Source organism: Orcinus orca, chromosome 9, assembly GCF_937001465.1.
Source record: "Orcinus orca chromosome 9, mOrcOrc1.1, whole genome shotgun sequence".
In the NCBI taxonomy this organism is placed as follows: domain Eukaryota; kingdom Metazoa; phylum Chordata; class Mammalia; order Artiodactyla; family Delphinidae; genus Orcinus; species Orcinus orca.
This window is the reverse complement of record NC_064567.1, coordinates 19,048,649-19,071,429: the sequence shown is the minus strand read 5'-3', so window position 1 is coordinate 19,071,429 and position 22,781 is coordinate 19,048,649. Positions and strand designations below refer to the sequence as shown.

At 39.7% G+C, this 22,781-nt stretch overlaps 1 protein-coding gene and 1 non-coding gene across 3 annotated transcripts in view; both read left to right on the top strand.

Annotated features, from left to right (window-relative positions):
• The window catches only part of EXOC4 (exocyst complex component 4), an 811,980-nt gene that overhangs the window by 401,668 nt on the left and 387,531 nt on the right, over window positions 1-22,781 (top strand). The gene's annotated exons all lie outside the window — the stretch shown is intronic.
• Window positions 14,815-14,933, top strand: LOC117202329 (small nucleolar RNA SNORA17). The gene has a single exon (XR_004484607.1). It is a non-coding gene; the product is annotated as a small nucleolar RNA SNORA17 (small nucleolar RNA).

Genomic DNA, 22,781 nt, shown 5'->3' with positions numbered 1-22,781 from the left:
TAGTTGCAGGGCAGGAAAAAAGATGTAGACATAGAGAATGGACTTGCGGACACAGGGTGGGAGGGGGAAGCTGGGGTGAAGTGAGAGTAGCATCGACATATATACACTACCGAATGTAAAAGAGTTGGCTGGTGGGAAGCAGCAGCATAGCACAGGGAGATCGGCTTGGTGCTTTGTGATGACCTAGAGGGGTGGGATAGGGAGGGTGGGAGGGAGGCTCAAGAGGGAGGGGATATGGGGACATGTGTATGCATATGGCTGATTCACTTTGGTGTACAACAGAAACTAACACAGTATTGTGAAGCAATTATACTCCAATAAAGATCTATTAAAAAAATGACATTTCTTCTAGGAACTGAGACATGCTTAAAAGAAACAAAAACTTGTCATGCCAACTGCATAGATCACAACTGCATATCTGCTGATCACTTCTGTCTTCTTATTAACTTAATGATAATGAATGAAGTCCAGCAAAAGAGTCACTGACATCAATTTCTTTCTGCTCATAATTAACATTCACCCCTAAGAAGAGACTGCCGTTCATAGCTATTAGGAAGTTCTTAGAATTTTGTTACTAAGAGCATTTTTTTTAGCATGGATCTTGAACATCACTGTAAGTTCTATATTAATCTGTCCCAACCTGCTTGACAAACACAATTGAATTTCAGTGATGTTCCAAATTTGAAAATATATTTTCACTATAGAGGGTCATTATACTTTTAATATAAATTATAGTTATAAGCAGAAATGATCTTCAATTTCCTGAGCATATTATTGTGGGGGAGTGTGTTTTGTTAGTTTCCTCTCATCTAACGAGAGTTGGCACTATTATTTGAGACATCAGTGTGGACCCTGCCTTGGTTGAGTGTGGAATCAATGTTTGGGGGTAACTGAATGGTACTGAGCCTCCATGGAAAAACTTGAAACCAAGAGATGTGTGGGGTTTTTAATGCATCTTTTAATGGTCTGCACTGGTCTGAGCTTTCAGAGGAAATCAAGTCATGGTCTTTGCCTTTAGGCACTTTGAACTGCTTCAGGGAGACCAGTACATGTGCTTGGGCCTGTGCAAGCCAATATGAATAAATCAGATGTGCCTAACACTCCCGCCCCTCTTTGAGAGTCAGGGAAGTCCTCCTAAAAGAAGAAATGTCCTAACTAAGACCTGGAGGATGAATTGTACTTAGTCAGGATTTGGGGTGGGGGGACTTTCCTATTAGAGTGTAGGGCACGTCTGTGAAGACTCTGTGAGTCTTCAACCTTGACTGTCAAGTTCAGGGATTCCATATTACCGTCACCAGATTGTGCTGGTATGAACTTGTTTGGTCATTAGCCCTTGCTCTTCCATGACTGTGGCTTGAATGTGCAACCAGTTGTTCACAGGCCATATGACCCCTCCCAGTATATTTCTAGGGCTTTACAGAATCCCAGCGGGTCAAAGATTACCTTCATCTGTCCTGTGTCTAGAATTCTGGGAGGCTTTTTTTCTGATTAAGATACATGGGGCAAAAGGCCATTATCGGGGTTGGTTTCTCCAGGACAGAAGCAACTATGCTCTCCCCTCTTAGGAAACCTGCCCTCAAACCATTAGCCATTGACTCTTCAAAGTGCATAGGAACTGAGACTGTGGTGTAGGGTAGACTTCGCTCCACAATGTTTTTGATTGTGTGACATCGGGCAGGTTGTTTAATCTTGGTTTCTTTATCTTTCTATTTAACAAAGTTGAGGGTTACATAAGTACCCAATAAATGGTAACTATTTCCTAACTATGAGGATATTTACTCATTCATTCACTAAGTGAATAAATATTAAGGATGCTCAAAGAGCCTTGTCATCTAGCCTTGTTCCAAGAGGAAATGATGCTTTTGTATCGTTATTTGAATTTCTGTCTCTTTTTTTTCCAAAGCAAAAAATTCTTGCTTATTTTGGTTGTATTTCATACTTTTACAGTGTTTGTCAAAGTGACTTCCGAGAATCACCTGCATACAGATCAGCAGAGGAGCTTATTAAAAGTGTGGATTCTTGGTCCTTCCTTTGGACCTGCTAACTCGGAACTCTGGGCATGGCATGGGGGATCCGCGTGTTAAATAGGCTCTCTAGGTGGTTCCCACACACGCCCTGAAGATTGTAACCTAATAGGATCACGTGGTCTCACTGACTTACCATTTGGTGCTACATTAAGGAAAGCTAGCAGTCACTTTCCTGTTTCTTTTTTTTTTTCTTTTTTGCGGTACGCGGGCCTCTCACTGTTGTGGCCTCTGCCGTTGCAGAGCACAGGCTCCGGACGCGCAGGCTCAGTGGCCATGGCTCACGGGCCCAGCCCCTCCGCGCATGTGGGATCTTCCCGGACCGGGGCACGAACCCATGTCCCCTGCATCGGCAGGCAGACTCTCAACCACTGTACCACCAGGGAAGCCCCTGTTCTTTTTATTGTATGAGCATTCTACAACTTTGGTTCCTGAGAAACCCTCTTTGCTTTACTTTAAATGGGGAAATGGCCATTTACCTGTTCTGCAGCTTTCATTTACATGGATTTTTCCAGAAATAAGTAATAAAGTATGACTGAACTGTCTTCCTCTCTGGATAAGTCTTCTTTTCCTAGCATCCATTTCTCAACAACTCAAGAAGCTAACACCTGTCTGCTACCCACCTTCAGTATCATGTAGTTAGTAACATGCTTTCCCTTCTCCAGTTGTAGGGTTTGTTATTGCCCTTGGGCAATATGTTCAGGACTCACAGCGTGAATGTTCAAAACGAGGTAAAAAAGGGCTGAAACTTCACATGTTTTCATTAATTTTTTTCGCAGCCTTGAATTGATTGCTTCCCTTCCCCAAAGCACACCCGGTGTGACCCTGATTTACTGTGGCTTAATCAATAAACTGCAGAATGACTAATTTGTTTCCAGTCATTTCTTTACAGAGTATTTTCCAAGCAAAGTTTAATATGGGAAAACTACTGCCTGTGAGCTAGGGTGAAGGGGAACAGGGAGACAGACACAGACAGCTGTGTGCCTATGTTTACTACAATAATTTTTTAAAAAGAATAAACGGAAGGGGAGCAGGAATGATCGTAAAGATGCCTATCCCTCTAAGATAATGTTTCTGCCATATTATGTGAAAGACCTCTTGATAACAGGCATGTAGCACTTTAATGCCTGTTGTTTTTGTTTTGTGTTGGTCTCTATAAGCCATGGACAAGATAAATTCCCTACTGAATGGGCCTCGTGGAACTCTGCAAATTCTAAAAGCATCCAATCAGAAGAATATTAAACCTTTGGGGGCAATTTAGCGTTTTCCTGTTTCTTTTTTCTTCTTCTTCTCTTAACTTTGTTCCTTCTGATTACCTTATGTGGAGTCACAGTTCCAGTTTTATTCTGTGGGGATACACGGTAAGCACCTCATTGAAGTTGAGTGCAGAATTTGATGGGAAGAGTAGATGAGCAGGGCTGTGCTGCCACCTGCAGAAGCTCGCCACACAGCCTGCAGGGAGGGGACTGCCATGATTCATTTTTTTAAGCTCCTGGTGTGTACCAACTACTTTTCACGCCTTGTCTTAAATCTCGTAACAGTCATTTGATTTGAAAAATCGGGAATCTGAGAAAGAGGCAGAGTGATTGGCTCAAGGTCATGGAACACAGTACCACATGGTAAATTACAGATTTGAGCTCACATTTGCCTGGCATGAATTTTCCTTTGCTTCCCAGTGCACCATTCCATCCAGCCAGGCTATTTGCCAGGTGCGGGGGTGGGGGGGGGCTGGTTAGGAGGGGCACCTGAGATTGCTGTAGGGGAGAGGGCTTCAGGAGCATCCCAGCGAGGGAGAACGGAGGTCAGCCCAATTCACACGTGTGTTCTCAAGTCTCTGTTCCTCCATGTTTGCAGAGCAGCTGTGGCCTCACACAGTGAGACACTGAGAATTACTACTTTAAGAGCTGCTGTTGGTGCGAAAGAAGCACAAAATCACAGTGAACCACAGACCCATCTTACTGCGTTTGGTCATTGAGCAATGCAGGAGGAATTCTATACAGTTTAGTAACTACTTCCAAAACCTGAGCCGTGGTGGCATTCTGCCCCCTTATTCTGGGCAAAAGTAGAAAGATTATAGCTACAAAGAATGTGGAAAGCTCATACAGAAGTTGTAAAATACACATTTTACCGGTCCCATGGATATATTTTATTAGCTGTTCATGGTTAGGAGCTATATATTTGTGAAATAAAAGAGAATTTGGATGGCAGTGAGAAGTTATATTTAAAAGTAGATTATTGGGTGGTTTATGTTTTGACAAGAAATACAGAGGATCCATTAAAAAATGCACAGTGAGCTACGAGTCCAGCAGGAATTTGGTGTGACAACATACTTTAGAATGTTCTTATAGATGAGAAGGGACAGGTATGGGTACTAAGTGTTCTGTTAGTATTACCTCCCAAACAATTCTTAGAATAATAAGGTAAAATATTTGAAATGGAAATGATTTGTTACTTAAAAGATATTACTATATACAAGTTTTTTAGAAAAGGAAAATGTCTTGGAAACATGGGGTTCTGAAGTTCCATATGACATTTTCTAGACCAGTGATCCTTGACATTGATGGAGATGATTGAGTAAATGTACCGTTAATAAAAGCTGTGAGAATGAAACTTGACCAGAGGCAAAGAAGATGGAGTAATATAGTTGTATGAGGAAGAGGCTAAAGAGATCGTGAAACCCCTTGTAGATCTTCTTACTATTTCAAGTTCCATTTCCATTACTGAAAGACCATTTTAGTCATCACTCTCCAAGGCTAACGTTTATTGAATGGTTTGCTATAATTGAATCACTAATGATGCAACAGTAGATCTTCTCTAACCTCTGATGTCCCTGTAGGTCACACAACCAGTAATTTTTACAGTGAGATTCAAACAGAAATCTTGGTGATGTTTAAATCCAAGCTCTTTAATCCCTGTGGTACTCTGCATAGAGGTGATTTTTAAGCCTTGAAGGTAGTTGAAAGCTGAGGTCAGTTTAATCTTAGAACATTCTAAGAGGATGAGAGAAGTGATCAGACAGCAAAGGACAAAGCCAGTTACGGAAACCATGCAAGAATGTTTAGAGGAGAAGAGAATTATTTTAAAAAGCTGCAGAGAAATCAAAAAGAAGAAAGAGAAATTACTAGATGTAGAGATTATGTGTCTTTGGGAACTTTGCCTCGAGCAGTTCTGAGTAGGGCATTTAATCCTATCTCAATATGCCATTCATTTTTGAAGGGTTGGATTAGTTTACTCAGTGATTGTTCTCAGATATTTAATCTAGGATAATAGTTTCTAACATTTTTTAGCAAATGAGAGCCTGTTTGACACTTCCTTCATTTCTTTGTCCCATTCCTTCTCTCCTTCAAAATAAATTAAAAAGTCCATATATAAAACAAAGGGGGGAAAAGTAACATGATGTCTGCCTTACTGAGAAAGCAGAATAATACCAGAATTTTTTTCTTTCTTTCTTTCTTTTTTTTTTTAAATCTTGCTCAGGAAGACTTACTAAGGAGTAGATACAAGATGGCAACAGGTGATGTGCTAAATGTATTAGTGGACTCTATTTAGAGTGAGATTTCCTATGCCTTTTACTAAGTCCTCAAAACATTTCACAGACATGCTCAATTCTCAAAAATAAAATATGACATGTGTAAGACTATAAATTTCCTCTTTTTTTTGTAATAGAGAAATTGAAATCGAAAAAGGGATAGCATGGGACAAATATAACCGTCAGTTTTCCATTTCTGTGCATTCTCTCCTGATCTACACTTTTCCTGCTGGTTAGGACAAAGTGCCTCCACTGTTGTGGCCAGCTGCTTTGACGTATTACTAACCCTGTCCATATATCTGATGCGGCTATTGCTGCTTCCTCCTCAGAATACTTTCCTGGCTTCTCTCCCAGGACAATGCACCCTTCCGGTGTTCCTCTCACCTCACTGGCTCCTTGTGAGTTTCTTCCTCACCCACCTGACCTCTTAGCCTATGGTACCCAGGCTTTAGTCCTTGGCCACCTTCTCTTTTTGATCTACACTCATTTCCCTTGTGGATCTCATCTCCTCCTAGAGCTTAAAATACCATATAAAGCTGTTGACTACCAAATTTATATCTCCAGCCTGGGCTGCTCCAGTGAACTCCAGCCTTATTATGTTTTTAGCTTACTTGACATTTCTGTTTCTGTGTCATATGGGAATCGCAGCTTTAACATGTCCAAAACTGAGATCCCAACATTTCACACCATCTGTTCACCAACTGCTGCCCCTTAGTCTTCTCCACTTAGATAAATGGCAACACCATTCTTTCAGTTGTTCAGACCAAAAATCTAGGAGTCGTGTCTTTCTCTCACACCCAGAAGCCGTCCATCAGCATATCCTATTGGTTTTCCTTAAAATTACCCAGAATCTAACCAGTGCTCGCCACCGTCGTGAGTTGCCCTGGTCTATGCCACCATCATCTCTTGCCAAGATTAGTGAAGTAGGCTCCTAACTGGGCTCGTGCTTGATCTCTTGCTCTCCTCCCTTTTAGCCATAGTGATCCTGTTAAAATATGTCACTTTTGGCTCAAAACTCTGCAATAGAAATTGATGCAGAATAAAAACCAGGATTCTTTACAGTGGCTGACAAGACCCTACATAATCTGCCCCTACCAGTTGATGCTGAGCACGTTTTCTGCAGCCCTCTCTGTAGATCACTCCCTCTAGCCGCATTGGTCTCCTTGAACTTTTCCTTGAACCTTTGAACAGTAGCACATTTGCACTACTGTTCCTCCAGCCATTCATGTGAGTCACCACCTTCATACCTTTGGAGCTCTTCTCAGATGTTACCATCTCAGGGAAGCCCTCCCTGGCTATCCTGTTTAAAACTGTACTGTGCTCTACGTTTTGCTCTTCATTTCCCTTATCACTGTCTATGTACTGTATCTTTTATCTGGTTTATTGCCTGTCTCCTCCCACTGAGAATGTAAATTGTGCAGGTGCAAGGATTTTTGTCTCTTTTGTTCACTGTTATTGCCCTGTCACCTAGAATGGTGCCTGACATACTAGGTCTCAGTTAGTGTTTGTTGGAATGAGTGAATGAAGTTTCAGAGCCTAAGATAGGGTTGTGGAATCAGAGTATGTAAGAAAATGTGTGTCTGTGAATACAGTTTTCCTCCTGATTTCTGAGCTCCAGTCCCAAAAGGACAATTTTCTGCCACTGAACAAAGGTGCCTCTGAGTACCCAGATCTTTATCCCTGTGAACAGCCATTACCTATTAGAGCCAGTGCGATGGGAGAAAGACATATTACCACCTCCAGTTCTGTAGAGTCCCTTTGGCCCAGAATGTTTTCAAAATGCTATCCCATAAAGGCAAACAAATCCGGAGACCTTTGTAGTTTCCCTTAGCCTCTGCTGCATTAGTCAAAGATAAATCTATGCAGAGTTCACTAAAGGGAACAGACAACTGCATTAAGCTGTGTAATGATGAACATTAATGGCCTGTGACAAAATACGTCTCTGTAGGCTCAGCTGCGATGCAAGTTGGAGATTTTTCCTTCTATTTGATAATGGTAATGAAAAAAACAAAACAAAACCACATCCAAAGATGCAGAGAAACAACCTGCAGGCCAAGTTCAAAGTGATTTTCATGGTGTCTCTGTTTTTCCTTTTTGTAAGCACATGCATCTTGACCATAAAAGGTACATAGGCCGTTGTACAGTGATGGGGGACTCTCTGCTGTATTAAATAGAAATGTACTGCCCTTTATTCCCAATAGCAACCTCATATAATTCATTTGTTTCCTTTTCTGAGGCATGTATGTTATCATGCAAATTGTTAAATTGAGTTTTTTCGCTGCTTGTTGTTTTTATTCGTAGACACTTATACCTTTATCATAGTGATCCACGTGGGTTGATTTCATTTTCTGTGCATTTCTTTCCCATTTCTGATTTAAGCGAGGAGCTTGTCTACTTATGTGTCCTTCTCCTCCCCATTGGACTTGCACATGGTTAGCTGAGCGATCTGGTGTAAATTAGTTGACTTTTTCTATTGCACATGATTCTTATGAGGATCAAATACATATATGGATAAATATGCATTATAAACTACTGTAAGCATCTAAGTTAATGCCAACGTGGATACTAGACGAGTTGATCTCCAAGACTCCTTTTAATTGCAGAACTACACTATTCTAAGACTTCCCAAAGCAATGTTTCTAGTATATTCTATACGTTTAGGTAATTGGGATATATAAATATAAATATTTTATGTGCAACACTTAGAAACCATAGGTTTTACATATATACATATATGTAATTTTTTTATATATATATCATGGATATATATATATTGAATAGTGAGGACTGGTCTAGGACTTTTTAAAAAAAAATCTATTCAGAATGTCAGTATGATGTACACATACTGTATTTTCAGCATTTGCTTCTCAGATATTCAGAACACATTTTGCTCTACTGCAGAATTATTTGATAACACATTTCATTCCTCACTTCTGAATCTCATGGATGATCTACCAAAATATAACATCTCCATTTGTTACTAAATAAAACCCTGCTATGACTCTTTTCTATAAATCCAGTTTTATTACCCCTTCCAAAGTAACTTCTGATAGTTCAGCCAGAACCCTTACTTTTGTTTGTCATTTTCAAGCTAGGTTCTTGAATAAGAGAACTAGTTCTAATTTTAGCCTGAGAAGAAAAGATTACACGGCAAATTTCAAGACGCTGGTTTTGCTACCTGATCTACTAAGTTTGTAAATTCTAGGAATCCATTTACTTTTGAAAAACATTTCTGTTCTTATTTTCAGTGCCAATTTGTTTCCTTCAGCTTTCCCATACCCATGACTTTCATAGCCCCATATAAAGTAGAGCGCTTTGCCATATTGGTTTAATGGTATCTTTCAATAAATTTCCTGTTACAATTCTTGCTCCATACCAGGCAACCAAGGGGGGGAACAGACGGATGTGCTGGTTAACTAATTTTAAAAGGGAAAAAATTTCATTTTCTCCATTCTTTAATGTCATAGTTGTCCTGCCAATGACCTGATACTGGGATGTATTAGGTTCCCCCTGACATATGTTACAGGAAGTAGTGACCTGACCTTTTAAAAATTTTATTAACATTTATAAATTTGTTCTAGTGTATTATGGTGGAAGCAATGGTTTTTCTTCAGAATGGATTGGGGTGACTGGTGTACAGATTGGTAGCCATGTCATATATTAAGCTGGTGAACATTTTGTAGAATATATAGATGCTTTTTCCCCCCTCTCTTCCCCTACCTTTCAGGCTTATGCTAATGGGGATAATAAAATTTAAAAAATTTTCTTTAAAGCATTTTACAAACAACTGAATCATTATTGAGAGCCTTTACATAGCTGGTGAGATTTTGATTATTGCTTAATAAAACATTGAGGCATGGGCATTCATCCATTCTTTCATTCAACCTTTCCTCAGTACCTGATGTATTCCAGACACTCTGCGGGTCACTAGGGTTGTAAGAGTGATTGCCACAATCTCTGTTCTTAAGTAATTTACAAACTGATGGATTGGGAACCCGTGGTATACAGTCAAGATCCTAATCAGCGATTTTTTTTTTTTTTTCCTGTCTCAACTCTGTGTTCAAAGCCTCAACCTATACCTTGAATTTTTTTTAAGCTATTATATCTTGGTTCTTCTAGGAAATAATTTAATTTATATGTAGTGTTTGGGTAAAAATATTTGTCATAGATTAATAAAGGAAATCTTGATTAATGTAAAACATTGGAATTTAGCTATGTCCGGTTTTATTGATCTAGCAATTCTTATCTTTCTTTCTGTGCCCTAAGAACCTGAGCAGTGTGTGGTTTTATAAAAAGGACACATCTCCCACAACTGGAAGCACAGGAGCCAGGCGAGCTGGCACGCTGCCTTTCTAACCTGTTTACCGCAATAGCAGTTGTGATGGTGATGGTGATGGTGATTGACACTCCCATCCATCATCTGCCTTTTCCCAAATGCTTCTGAAGCATAAATTAAGCCTCCTAAGTCCTCAGTGAGTATAGATTGCTGTTTTTATTTTACAGTAAATATTTATTTATTTTATAGACAGGGAAATCGAGGCATTGAGAACCTAAGTGGCTAGATAAATAAGTTACGGACGCTGCTGGGAAACATCAGCTAATGTTTATTGAGCCCCTGTGGAACATAATACTTTCATAAGCCCTGTGCAGTGTATTTTGTTTCTGGCTTTCCCCCTTATTGCTTGAGGAAAGTATTCCATGGAACCTACTGGCTCCGTTTTACTTTTTTGTCCTCAGGAAAAACTATTGTTGCTGTATATTTTACTTTAACATTTGCATTTTCTTAATGCATTTTACTTTTTACTTAGCTAGACAAGACCTAATAAAAAACATTAGCCATATTTCCAGGCTCCAGGTTTTTCCAGTTTTTCAAAAAATGTGAACATTGTCATATATCAGCTATTGTGCTAAGGGCCGTGGCTAGAAAGGTGTTAGACACAATTCTTTTTCCTAAGAAGCTCTATTCTAGTTGATCCTTTTTACTGCCATACAACTGTAATGTACTTTTTGTTCGCTAGATTTTAAAACGAGGAACTCTTTATTGCAGAACTTTTCAGAGCCTTTACCTATACAGGGTTCACTGTGAATTTCCAGAGGCAAAGAGCATATGCGACATTTTCTAAGCTTATGGGAACGATAAGCTCGTTACTCGAGAAATCTATTTTGAACTTAGTAGTCTCTAGGACACATCTTAAAGAACGAATGACACGGCCATTTTTCACTGTCCACTTGCAAGACAACACCATAGAAGTGAGCACGGGCAGGCAATCCCGCTTTCCCAGAACAGCTGTTGAGGTTGTAATCTGTTACTCTTTAAAGCTGTTTTTTCCCCCAAATTGAACAGCAGCCTATGAAAGAGGAGCACACTGCCTCCCCACTGCTCACACTTATGCATGATCTGTAGAAGGTATTCTTATGCAGGAAATTGACTCTTAAAAGATTAGCAGTCACCTAGTCTAGCCCCTATATTCAACTTGAGAGGAGACTGAAGCTAGTATAGAAAGGCTTTGTGACTGACCTGGGATAATAGAACTAGGGAAAAGCAGAGCCTGGAAGAAAAAAAAACCCAAGTCTCCTGGCTCTTCCATTACGCCGCACTGTGCCTCCGATGATACCTGATCAGAAGTTTTCTACTTCAAACACTTGGAACTCCAACAACCAGTGCATTTGGTACAAACTCCTGCCTAACTAGACTTTGCCATTAAATATGCTAAAAATAGCCTTTACAGTCAACGGCCTTTTTTAATGTTTTCCCACAAAATACCTGAATCAGTCAGCTTTTCCCCTTTTACTTTATAGTTTTGTCATCTCATGTGCTGCCTATTCCGTCATCATGTTTAGGGTGTTTTACCTAAATAACCATGTTGTGTTTTAGGCACTGGTGAGGCGCCTCCTCCCTCCTCCACAAATACATGCTATAGTGACTCACTATTGAATCTGATATACTACAGAAGCCCTGTGTGTGGTTTTTTATGTCGGAGGAAGTGCAGTAAATATAGGGAGGGCAGTGAAACCCATTAAATGTATGAATGGAAAATAAGTTGTAAGAAGGCCTTGCTTTTTATCATAAATGCATTTCAGAAATGCCTTTATGGCTTGGGAGGGAATACGTGGGCCCCTTCTTGACAGGCACAAAGGAATCGTTCATTCTGCATTTTGCCTCTCTTTGTACGCTGCTCTCTCTTCTTGCCCTTCTTAGTTATTAAGGCATGTTGGGTGAACCCCCTTTCTTTGGGTAAGAAGGCATTTATCTTTCTCTTTCACATTGGCACTACCATGGGTCAAAACAGATTCCCCCCTTACTCAAGGAGGCCGTGACTGGAGGGAAGAGGTGGGGATCAAACTCGACTTGCCTCTGGGGTTACAGAGTCTGCAGTGGTGCAAGGAGGTGCAACAGGATGTTTCCAGCAGTGGGTGTGGAACAGGTGCTTCTGTGGCACCCCAGCTGGGGTGTGTCAGTAACAAAGCTTCCTGAATACGCGGCTGGATTCCCACATCACGGTGCCGGGGAGGCTGGTGTTGAGGTGGGGAGAGAGGATAATGTGGGGTGTAGAGAGACAAACAGCTTGGGCACCTGTGTGCATGTGGGGGCGGAGGGTTGAAGGGAAGCCCTCAGTGCTGTTGTGATGAATCAGAATTTGTGATAGAGGGCTTCCCTGGTGGTGCAGTGGTTAAGAACCTGCCTGCCAGTGCAGGGGACACGGGTTGAAGCCCTGGTCTGGGAAGATCCCACATGCCGCGGAGCAACTAAGCCCCTGCACCACAACTACTGAGCCTGCGCTCTAGAGCCCGTGCGCCACAACTACTGAAGCCCGTGCGCCACAACTACTGAAGCCCGTGCGCCTAGAGCCCGTGCTCCGCAACAAGAGAAGCCACCGCAATGAGAAGCCCACGCACCACAACGAAGAGTACCCGCCTCTCGCCGCAACTAGAGAAAGCTCCCACGCAGCAATGAAGACCCAATGCAGGGCTTCCCTGGTGGCGCAGTGGTTGAGAGTCCGCCTGCTGATGCAGGGGACATGGGTTCGTGCCCCGGTCCGGGAAGATCCCACATGCTGCGGAGTGGCTGGGCCCGTGAGCCATGGCCGCTGAGCCTGCGCGTCCGGAGCCTGTGCTCCGCAACGGGAGAGGCCACAACAGTGAGAGGCCCGCGTACCGCAAAAAAAACACCAAAAAAAACAAAACCCAATGCAGCCAAAAATAAGTAATAAATAAATAAATTTTAAAAAATCATAAAAAAAGAATTTGTTATATAGACACAAATCCTGGACAATTTAATGTGGAAAACTGGATTTTGGGAAACATTCAAACAGCACACCAAATGAAGAACCATGTTCACTGATTGGCCTGTGTTTAACACACAAGCAAGTATGTTCCTTTACCCTGAATCTTCTAAGTTTTTATTTTTAAAAGAGAGAAATTTCCAGTAAAATGTAATTGTGTATGTTTGAGGTAAAGAGGATGGTTGAAAAGAGAAGGAGGATAGCGGGACTGACACAAGATAAAATTCTTCAGAGGAGTCTGAGAAGAATGCCATGAGAGTGCCTTGATTCACTGAAGCTTTTTGAAGGTCTAGAGAGAAGATTCTCATTTCTGAGGAACACCCAAAAGGACTTTGAAGAATGTCCTTTTTCTTATTATGTTTGTTTATGGAAACATTTTATTTTTATATGGGTTTTGGGTTCTACCTAATTTGACTTTGTAGCTATGAGATTGGGGGAGGGGAGTAGTTAGAAAGCTCATTTTATTTTTAAGACTGAGGTTTCTGATGGAATTTTGGTAACTTCCTGGAGATTAGTTATCTCAGCTTGTGGTAGTACAGTTCAGATCGGTTTTAGTGATGAGCATTAAAATTGCAGAGAACTGATTTGAGTGGATGCTTGTTTGTGTTTAGCATCTGGTTCAAAGGTGGGTTCCTAGCTTGTTACTTGGAACTCTGCCCTCAGTAGATGTATTACTTTACCACAGTTTTCAGAGTCTTTGGAGTCACATTTAGGTTAAAATTCTCACCTGGCGAGCTTTGTGACTTCGGGCAAATTCTTTAATTACCTCCACTTGTTTCCTCACCTGTAAAATGGAGCAAATAACAACGAGCTGGCACTGTTATTCTAAGTGTCAACTTAAAATGATATATGGGAAAGGTCCTGGCATTTACTAGCTGCCCAGCAAATGTTTGGATTGTTTTAGTTTGATTCCATTTCTGACTCTGTGCTCTTGGCCTGTTGCTAACAAGCAGACAGGGAAACCACAGCACAGTCTGGCTGGAGGGTATTTGTTGAGCCACCCAGCTTGCAAGACCGCTTTGCCTCTGTCAGGAACAGGAGCCCCTGGAATTTTCTTCTTTCATTTCTTTTTTTTTTTTTTTTTTTTTTTTTTTTTGCGGTAGGCGGGCCTCTCACCGTTGTGGCCTCTCCCGTTGCGGAGCACAGGCTCCGGACGCGCAGGCTCAGCGGCCATGGCTCACGGGCCCAGCCGCTCTGCGGCATGTGGGATCTTCCTGGACCGGGGCATGAACCCACGTCCCCTGCATCGGCAGGCGGACTCTCAACCACTGCGCCACCAGGGAAGCCCTCTTCTTTCATTTCTTGATTCCCTAAGTGTCTCTTCTTCCTCACATGTAACTTGTTATTAGTGGGACACTCTCTTGAATGTTTGTACCTGAGTCTTTCTGTTTGTGAATAGTATTTGCCGGATTTAGGTCATCCCAACTGGTAGACTGAGTTGATGGATCTGGAGAACATTCTTTTTCTACATTCCTCTGTTAGGGCATTTATCACAATGATAGAATTTTTTGTTTTTATTTTACAAATATTTGTTTAGCTCCTATTATTTGCCAAGCAATGGAAAAAAGAAAGTCCCTGCTCTCATGGAGCTTGTATTCTAATGCAAGAAGTCAGACAATAAACCAGTATAAAATACCCCAGATGTGGTAAGTATTGTGAAGCAAAGTAGGGTAAGAAAGAGTAAAATAGCATGCTGTTTTCCATTGGGTGCTCAGAGAACATGTCCAAGCAAAGACTAGAATGAAATTCAGCAACAAACCATGAGATATCTGGGAGAAAAGCATTCTAGGCAAAGGAAGGAGTGTAAGCGCAAAAACCCTGAGACCAGAGTAGAGGGCAGAGAGACGCTGGCGACAAAATTACTTCAGGCCTTGTGGATGACGGACAGGACTTTGGATTTTATCCTGAGTGAGGTGGAAAGCTGTTGCAGAGTTTTGAGTAGATGAATGTCATGATCTCCTTTAACTTCTCTACAAGTACTGCTTTGTCTGCCATTATGAAGAATATCTGTAGGGGGCAAAAGCAGTAGCAGAGAGTAGAAAGCCATTGCAATCATTCAGCTGAGAGGTGATGATCTGAATGAACTAGGCTGACAGCTGTGGAGTTGAGAGGTGGTTATATTCTGGATGTCTTATGAAGATTTGCCAATGGGTTGAATATGGGTATGAAAGAAAAGAGGAGTCGAGCGTATCTCAAAGATTTTGGGCCTAAGCAACAAGAAGGAAGAAGATGTGCTTTCCAAAGAGAGTGAAGACTGTTGGAAGAGCTAGTTGGAGGGTAAGATCGCGTTCAGTTTTGGAAATGCTAAATTTGAGATGTCCGATAGCCAAGTGAATGCGTTGAGTAATTAGTTGAATACATGACTGGAAAGTCTAAAAGTGAGAACTAGACCAGCATTGTCCAATAGGACTTTCTGTTATGATAGAAATGTTTTATAACTTCACTCTCCAATATGGTAGCCACTAGCCATGGGTGCCTACTGAGCACTTAAAATGTGGCTATAGTGCAACTGAGGAACTGATTTATTATTTTACTTAATTTTAATGAATTTAAATTACAATTTGAACTGCCACAGGTGGTTCAGGCTACTGTGTTGGTCAGCATGCAAGACAGTAAATAGAAATTTGAGTCATCAGCATTTCAGTGCTGCGTAAGGCCATGGGACTGGATAAGATCTGCTTGGAGGGAGCATAGGTAAAGAAGAAAAGATGTCAGAGGATCAAGACCTACAGTGCAGAGAGGTTAGGTAGATATAGAGCTACCAACAAAGGAAGTTCAAAACGGAACAGATGGTAAGGAAGCAAAAGGCGAAGAGAAAGTGGTTTCCAGGAAACCAAGTGAAGAAAGTGTTTTGAGGAGAGTGAGCCACTGGGTCAAATGCTGCTGAGCTGTCCATCACCCTCAATCATAGTGAATCACTTACGCAGTCTTTAGAGAGACAAGTCCTTATCTCCAAGCCTAGCATGTTGTTATTGCCTTATAATTCCAAAATGAAGAAGGTTGAACAGATGGATGGATCACTCAGTCAGCTTTTACAAACTTATTTGCAGGAGATATGCTCCCTAATTTAATGTCAGCGCACTGAAATCTTAGAACTGTTACCTTTTGGAAATCCCAAACTGCTCATTACTTCTTTCTCACTAGTACTCTCCACCATCTCACTCTCCCTAGTTTTAACAGGACATGATTTTGGAGAAGCTGGGATAGAGACAGCGTCAGCACCTCTTATCTTAGCAGTTGACATGAAAGAACCAAATATCTGGCCCTAGACTTTCTCTCTAGCTTTGTGTACACTTGGTTTGTACCAACTTTTAGGGTCAAATGAAGAAGTTACTGGGTATGGCTGGAAAGAAGCAGATGATTTTACCCCAAATCCCTGAAACATTGATACGGCTTATTAAATTGACTCTTGTGATACTTCCATATAATTTTTTTTTCTTTTCTCAGTTTCCCTTTTAGTTCTTGTAGACTCTGACTATTGACAATTGACTTTGTCTCTCCTGCCTTTTCTCTTGTGTATGTTTTTTCCTTGGTCTTTTCTCCATTTATTCCTTTATTTTGAAAAGTTCCATTCATTGTTCCTGTGCCCTGACTCAGATTGTTACTTGGTCTGGCTAGCCACACACATCATTGCTTTGTCTTGCTGTACCCTAATATGCCTCCATTTGGAAGTTCTCCCCTGTGTTCTGACCTCTGACTCTATTCTGTACACCTGGCTCTGCCTTCTCTTCCATTCTGTGTGTGTTATACTGCTTCCCATCATCTCTGATTTGCTTAGAAATCTCAAAAAAACAAAGAGACAACAGGCATGCCTTTCTCCTTGCCACCTTTTATATGTTGATTATAGTTTCTATGGTAATCCTCTTCAGTATGATTTTAAATACTTATTATGATACTTTGTTGTTAATACTCATTTTCTTTTTTCTTTATATCTATACTTTACCACCTTATAATACTGAATGAATGTTATAATTGGCACAGAAAATTCATTATCATTCCTATTGTTAAAATACAGCCACGCTGTATTTGTGTTGGTGCAGCATTGTATAAGGAGGAACAGATGCTAGGGTAGTAAGGGGCCAGAATCTTGAGACCCACACCGACCCTCTATAGTGAAGTCCAGTGGGGGCAAGGAATTTGTGTCACTCTCAAGCTCTGAGTTTAAATCTGCCAAGGGAAAAATGCAGAGTCGTAGCTTGCCTTAAATGATTAAGTCACATGAGGGATGGGGAAAGAAAATCCCAAAGGATCGGTGGCTAGAAAATCTTTTACAGCAATTGCATGAGACCCTAGAAATCAGAGATGGAAATGAGAGTGGATTATATATACTACAAAAGACAAATGCACACACATTCCCTGCCGAATGGGCTTTTAATAGAAGACAAGCCGAATAAGACAAAATGTACGGTAATTAAGGGACATCTTAGGAGGGGTCAGGGTTGCTGAAATCTTCACACATTCATACATTTAGTTTATTTTGAATTCTTCTATTATGCTAATTACATGACGGTATGAATTTTTACAATCCAGTTACATGAAAATGACAGATTATTAAGTGAGGTTTGTGTATTTAACCTCATGATTCGGTTATATGCCATTGATGCGCCTCGCCTAAAATGTTTGCCTTCTAATATTTGTTTGTTAACCCAGCTGCCTCCGTTTATTGCTGCCATATTACAATGAATGTTTTCTGCATTTTCATGAAGAGCCTATTAGCAGCCAAGGCTTGATTTAAAGAATTTCTCCAGTTTATGAATACAGTTCATCTCTGTGAATGAATTTAGTGCTTTAATGCTATTTATTTACTCCACACCATAAAAAGTAAAATAATAAATAATGGGTCCCTTGGGCTTGTGGTAAAACTCAATGATCATTCTTTCAGCAGGAAGATGAACAAAACTTGAGTGGAGAAATAATGATCAAAATTCACCATGCTCACTGGCGTGCCATTTATACACGTGACTCTAATAAAGGCGGAATTACGGTGCCTAACATTATGCTCAGTACTGGCATCTGAGTGTAATGAGACTGGGAGAGGGAAAAGACTCAGTCATATTAGCAACATTTTAGAAGATATCAACTCCAAATTAGCAATTCAAGTAAGAAACTGTTCTTAAAAGTATATAACACCTGATTTCTTGGGCTAAATAAATGTTAGGTTAGTGTTTTCCTCCAGCTTCATCCATGGAAAACTCTTGGACTTTGAGGGGAGGGTGGGGACGGGGGACATTGTTTCACAATTCCTTCATTATCAATTTATGATTAATTTGGAGGTTTTTAAGATGACCCTGTCAGTTATTCATAAGTGAAATATCTGCAAGGCAGACCCTCAACATGGTCATTGGTCAGTAGAGCTATTCTATTTCACGGTTGAAGTCCAGAAAGAGTTAACTCATGAATACTCAAAACTGTGTTAAATACACATTCAAATACACATTCATTCATACATATATTCCAAGATTATTCAGGTTATTTTTGTATTTTATTTCCTTCTTTAGACATTTGTTCCTTGAAGTAAAGGGTTGCAAATTTACACGCCGGTGGGAGCTTGATTGATAAATGAATGACTTAGGCACACTGGAGGACCCTTGTTCCATCTTAAGGGGCCAGCCTGTACTCAGGTCCAGCTAATGTTTGATTTTCATGTGAAATCCTCATATATTCAATTGTCATCTAATTTTTTAAAGTTAAATACTGTAGTCTCATACCAAATAGGTCAACACTCTGGTTTGGGTTCATAGGTTGCCAGCTTGATAATTCTGCTTTAAACTGTAAGTTCCCAAAAATGTTTACACAATCAAGGCTCCTGTTGAACTGTTAGCTCCAGTCACTCACTACTGGTTTGAGTGTGCCTCCATTTTGATTCCCTGTGGTCATGCCAGTTTACCTCATGATACATTGCTAGGGATTTTTCTTGAAAGTAAATTACTTAAAACTTTTAACGTCTTTAAAAGAAGAGTGCTGAATAAAGTGAGGTATTGCAAAGTAGAGTACATACAACTCAATAAACACGAAATACTTAGTGTTGTTTATATTGCATTTTTATTTTTCAACCTTTAAAAGTCAATATAATTAAATTTTATTTTATTGAGTATTTATTAAGAAATAAATGGATGGTAGAGGGATATGCTTAGGTGTATCTTTATGGTAATAGAGTCATAGACAAGTGATTTGGTGATTGTGTTTTGCTACTAGCAAATGATAAGCAGAGTCAACACCAAGTGGAGGAATCAACTGCAAGCTTACCTTTTTTACAAAAATAAATATTAAAGGATTTTCTCATTTCATCCCAAGTCATTTGCTAAAGTCATAAATTTATTGTTTATCATATGATATTCAAGAGAGTTCATACTGATCTGTCTCTATGATCCAATGTTGCTTCTTTAGATAAAAATTTATTTAGCATCAACTAGAATGGTATATTTGTACCTGTATGTAATAGCATATCAATCTATGAAGGCTTTTTGTCTTCATAGTTCTACTTAAGGATAGGTTAAACCACCTTAGAAAACCCCAGGTAACCCATAATAACCAGGCAGTGTATTATGGAAATACACTATAGGCTGTGTGTAAGCCTGTGGTTCTCGATCAGGGGAGAGTTGACTTTATTCTGAAAGATTCTGAGGGCTAATCTACTAGTTGTCTACTTCCAGTGTGAATAAATCATCCTACTTTGTAGACTATTTGATTTAGAGCAGACTGTATTCCTGATGGCCCTGCTAAGATAAATAGCCCTGGACTGTGTTTTCAGATAACAGGGTAGGAGTGGGGAACAGTGTAAAATAACCCTCTGATGAGAGCCTTCAGAAGGCACAATTTTGATTTGGGAAGCCCAGAGTTCAATACTTGTTCCTTTTTTGGACAGTTTCAATTATTAGATGGAGATGAAATCTGCCTCCTTGTAATTTTTACTTCTAATTTCAACCTCTAAATTCACATAGCACTATTTGGTTCTCTTCTCTGGCAGTTGAGAGTTTCTGCCTTGTGCATTATCTATACTTGTCTCATGTGTAAAGAATAGTGACATTGGGAAGGTTGCCTACTCCATGAGCCTGCAGCTTTGTCGAAGCACATGAGTCAGATCTGCTAATGCAACTCAAGTCAAGCAGAGGGTCACAAGATCAGTGGGATGAGAGTTGCAATTCATTCATTCAAAAAAATTTTTACTGAGTGCCCATTATACACCAGGCACTGTTTCAGATACAAGATGATACTCATACTGTAACTTTGTATCTTAATTTACTTTCTAGACTGTATGTTCTTTAAGAGCAGGGTTCTTGTCTGATCACCTTTGTATCTTCTGCCTCACCTAGCACAGCATAGTACATTACATTTAGAATGTGCTCAGAAGTTTATTTTTTAAAGAAGTGGAAGATCTAGTTATACATATTTTGGAGAGCACCATAGAATAGATCTAATCCTTTTGTGGCAGCCATTAAATATATGTTACATTAGCATAATGTCCAGGCTAAATAGTCCTAATTTTTACATTTCTTTCTTTTGCGTAGTTGGATTGCCCTTCTTTGGTTCTTTTTCAGTAAAGTATTGTCCCTCTTCATGTGTAGGAACAGGACTGAATACAGCATTCGTGATGGGATGTGATCTAGACAAAGTGAAGGGGAGGGTACTGTGCTTTCTGTGGTTCATTAATTTCCCATAAGGCATTTATTAACTTATCACCTTCTCCTTTTTCCCCCAAGGTTGCCTTACATTTATTTTATTAAGTAAATATAGTAATTTACAGGGTGTTAAATATCTATCTGCTACCCAAGCATGTATGCCCTTGAACTATTTACTTTCCTGTTTTCCTGATAATTTTCACTCGTGAAAAGATTGTCTATGATTAAGACTTTTTATTTGCAGTCAGAAGTTCTTATGCATAATTATAGAAAGCTTTTTGAAAATTCTTATACAGTTGTCATTTGGGGGTACAAAAATATAGTAAACGTGTGTGTCTGTGTGTGTGAGAGAGAGAGAAACAGAGACAGAGGGAGTGAGATCGAAGTGCTCAATCTCCAAGGTTTGGCGTTCTTGCCTCCTTTTGTTTGATGGTAATTCTTCTTCATATTGATAATATTTGTCTTATCCTTATAGAATATTATTCTGTTTTATTTGAACTCCTTATTTCCTATGCATAACACAAAACTAATTAGTTTGGTAATTCTTAGTGTTTCCCTTATTCCTCATGTTTAAGTTCTAGAGAAAAGAATTACAAGATTCTTATTGACATCTTTGTTACGGTTAAGATGTGTTGCTGTTTATGGGAACAGATGACCAATCCCCATGTCTTTGTCATTGCACAAGCCTGCTACCAAATCCATGGATCAGACTACCCTATCCAGATGATTTACTGGGCTAGATTTGTTCCATGATTTCATCAGTAGACACTTCTCATCTTTGTCAGCTCCATCCTGACCTCCCCACAAGGGGTATGTAGTAGAAATTTTCGGATGTCAAATGTATTGCATGCAATTAAAAAAAAAAAAAAAAAAAAGACTGTCGTCCAAGTTATCAACCATAAGAATGAAATTCCAGAGCTTCAATTTGGGATTACAGGCTTGTGTGTGAAAGTTTGCTTTTTTCTGGCTTTTTACTTTGGCTTTTGCTTTTTTTCTATATTCCAGCTTCCTTCATTCTTCAGTTTAATTTAGCAAATATTTAAGTCATCACTGTGTGCAAAAAACTGTGCTAAGCACCTTGATGGTTACAAAGATAAATGAAAGCTCTGTTCCATTTTTCCCACTCCAAAGCCACCCAAGGAAACAATCACTCTTAAATCCTTCCCTTTCTGCTGAATAGCATCAAAATAGAATGCTTTGGGGTGTTTTTTTTTTCTTGTTAGTTTTAACTTAAAGATTTTGTGTATTTTGTTTGTTTCTTTCACTGGTAGTTACTTTTTAGAGAGCCTTCATCACTCAGTGAATTAGAATGTTTATTTAATGTCCTATTATGTGTTCAACAGTATACTGGGCTTAAAATGCATCACTATAATTGTACTCTTAAACTTTTATTGACTGTTTTAATAAGGCTCTGTTTTCTCCTGTTTTGTTCAAGTTAAGAATAACCTCAAAATAAGGGTGAACTTAATGGTGTGGAAATTATATCTCACTAAAGCCGTTATGTATACGTGGAGGAACCTAACAGATCTTACCTAAATAATATTGCTGTATAAATACAAATAGGCTTCTTTGGTTAGATTTAATCCCATGTATAACAGATTTGCTGGGCCATTTTGTAGCACCATAGATGGGCAACTTTATTCCACATACTAACTCCAGTTCTAAAACTAGATGGAATCTTAGTTAACTAAGTGAAACACTCATTCGGATAAGAACTTAAGCAAGGTTCAGTAATTCTCAATTTCCCACTTTGCTTGCAAAACACAATGTAAGTACAGAATTACGCTCTTCACAGCTTATTACTCTGTGTGTTCACTCACAGGGAAATAATTTAATGCAGTTTACTCCCAACTGTTTCCCTCATGCTGACCCCTTTATTAAAGTGACTGATTTCTCAAGGTTATGTTTATTTTGAAAAAGAATTTTGGTGGGGGGGAGGTCATAAATTTCATCCCACACCTGATCTCATCCTCCTTTTGTTTTTTTCCCCTTTAAAGTTTTCACATTGTGTCACCAAACCAGCTCTTGATAACTTCTACCCACTCTTCCTGCTTGGTTGATCTGAAGTTACTTCTTTCACTTGGATATCCATTTTTATATTGTTCTGGTTATTCTTTATATGTTCAAACTAATCTCAGGACTTTGGTTTAAAATACCTCTTATCTATTACATGTTAATAACATAGGCCCTTGCCTTGGAGTATTTTTTTTTTTCAATGCCCTTAACCTTGGACAAGCAGGACATGTTTTCACCTACTGTCCCTGGAAGTCTGTTGCTTCTCTCCCATAAATTGTTCTTTCGGAGATGGACCATCATACTGCATGTG